The 2,337-nt window shown below is 46.8% G+C and overlaps 1 protein-coding gene across 2 annotated transcripts in view; it reads left to right on the top strand.

Moving 5' to 3' along the window:
• Nucleotides 1-6: 6 nt before the first annotated feature.
• NARS2 (asparaginyl-tRNA synthetase 2, mitochondrial (putative)) overlaps nt 7-2,337 on the top strand; it is a 50,671-nt gene continuing 48,340 nt past the window's right edge. For both annotated transcript variants that reach the window (XM_017735901.1, XM_017735900.1), the window contains exon 1: nt 7-17. The gene's annotated coding sequence lies outside the window, so the exon portion shown is untranslated. The remainder of the gene's footprint in view (nt 18-2,337) is intronic.

Genomic DNA, 2,337 nt, shown 5'->3' with positions numbered 1-2,337 from the left:
ACGCGGTCAGAGTGCAGGTGTGTGCCCGGAGTGTGCCCGGTCCGGAGCCTGAGCCGATGGGATGGCCCGGAGGGGCGCGGCCCACGCCCGTGCTTGGGAGGGAAGTGGGGGAGCCCTGCAGAGCGTTTTGCTGAACTCCCAGATCTGCTCTGCAGTCGTGCAGAGCCTCTCCGTGTGTTCTCTCGCTGTACGTGCTCAGTTCGCTGTTGTCGGAGCCAACGAAGCTTTGGAGTCGCTCGGCACGTGGAGAGGAGCGTTGTCACTGTGATGGGTTGTACTGAACGTGCTCTCCGCAGTGTTGGCTTTATCACCTGTTCTATTCCGGAGAGCCAGCCATTGCCTCTGTTCTGTTGTTTTTAAAGCTTTTTCATTGGTCTTGTGCCACGTACGTCCAGGTTTAGAGCAGTGTCAGTAGAGCCATCGATAACACTTCCACTGCCGTTTGTATTCGGCTCCTGTTGTGAACCAAGGTAGCCAGGGGTTAATGGGCATTTTAGCTATGGAGCGCTTTGCCTTGCCATAGGATTGTGCGTTCCCCTGTTTTCTGGTGCTTCCAACTGGCAGAGCAGTGGTTGCACGCACAGAGTCCCTGCTTCAATGCAGAACTGTGCAGTTGTCAGTATTTCTGGATGAATGTCAAAAGGACTGGGGTACTTGGTAACAGTTTTAAACAAAACTGAAAGAGGATAGATTTAGATTTGTAAGAAAGAAGTTTCGTACTGTGAGGGGGTGGGGCACTGGCACAGGTTGCCTAGAGAAGATGTAGCTGCCCCATCCCTGCAAGTGTTTAAGGCCAGGATGGGGCTTGAAGCAACCTGGTGGTGTGGAAGGTGTCCCTGCCCATGGCAGTGGGGTTAGAACTGTATAACCTTCAAGGTCCCTTCCTATTCAAGCCTTTCTGTGATTCTACTGGCCCAAAAACCAGTTTGTAGCACACTGGTATTCTTGCTTGCACATAGGTGAAGCCTAATAGGGCAGGAAGAAGCTTTTCCAGTGTAGGTTCTTTTCAGATGTAGTTTGATGAATAATGCAACCTAGAATAAACTGATGCTAAAATTTTCAGTACTGCCATTCTTCCCCCTTCCCTACCCTCCAGACCCTTGCTGCTTTGCTTTTCCCCTGTGCTGGCAAAATGTGGGGGGTTTGTATTAAACTGGGCTAGGAATCTGGTCTGGCTTGAATGCAACCTTATTATGGCCAGGTTGTTGGAATGTGCAGTCTAATCAGAGTCAAAATTGTCACTTTCATTGCACATTCATTCTGGTAAGGTGTGAAGTGGTTAAAACATTGCTGCCGCAGCCTCTGCTGCTCCAGTACAGACCTGTGGGTATGCTCTTACTTCCTATTGCAGGATGCAATTATTTAATAGATCCCAGAACAGCTTGAGAAGGTGGCAAAAAAAGCTCTTGAGAATGTTTCTTTGTTTCTTTTTTTGTGTGTGTTTTGGTAAAGGAGCGTTTGTGGAGAAGGAAACAGAGGAAAACATCTGCCGTTATACGTTAAACGTGCATCCAGTATAACATACATGGTGTGTTCTGGGGATTTGCTGGAATGCAGAGGATAAGCACAACAGCTTCAGGCATGTTACTGTATGAAATGTTTTTTACTTTAACCATACAAATTCGAGGATGCCCAGATAATCTTGTTTCTTGCACCAGTTCGGGTGGAACACTCTGCAGGGGTTTACCCTGTCTGACTCACTAGGTTCATGTCTTTAAGATCTTCCATGGTTCTTACATCAAACATGGAAAGCATGTTATACAAGCCTGTGTAATGCTTTGCCTGTGTTAGTAGTCATTCTTGAAACTATAACATGCTTTTCTTCTGGTGCTGTTTAATTCTTGGTTTGTTCTGTCTAGGTGACAGAAGTAGATGGATTTGCATTGGTTTGTCTGGTATAAAGCCCCTAAAGCACAGTTTGAAGTCATTGGGACTATTTGGTCCCTTCCAGTTAAGAAAAAGATGAAACTGGTTGGAAAAGAGGTAGTTTGGTTGTTTAATCAGCACTGGTTTTGGTTGTTCTCTACAGTATTGTTAGAAGATGAGCTTGAAGGCCCCCAGCAGATAATTTTGCTTTGAAGGCCAGCTTTTTCTCAACTCTGGTGAGCAGAGGAGCAACTATGGGAGTTATATTTTGGATGCTCTTGATGCCTTTTCCTGGTCTTAAAATCAAGAGGCATACACGGTTAGAAGGGGAAAAGGGATTTCACCTTGGTATTTATTTTTAAGGATCCTTAGGTGCACACGTCCAAGTCATATGCATCAAGATGTACCCCACCGAGTCTTTCCCTGTGTCTCTGTGTCTCTCCTCCTCTTCCCCCCCCCCCAACCCTGGGT

The sequence above is a fragment of the Corvus brachyrhynchos genome, unplaced genomic scaffold (assembly GCF_000691975.1).
Source record: "Corvus brachyrhynchos isolate BGI_N302 unplaced genomic scaffold, ASM69197v1 scaffold44, whole genome shotgun sequence".
In the NCBI taxonomy this organism is placed as follows: Eukaryota; Metazoa; Chordata; class Aves; order Passeriformes; family Corvidae; genus Corvus; species Corvus brachyrhynchos.
Note: the sequence above shows the minus strand (reverse complement) of the source record. Positions and strands in the feature narration are given on the sequence as shown.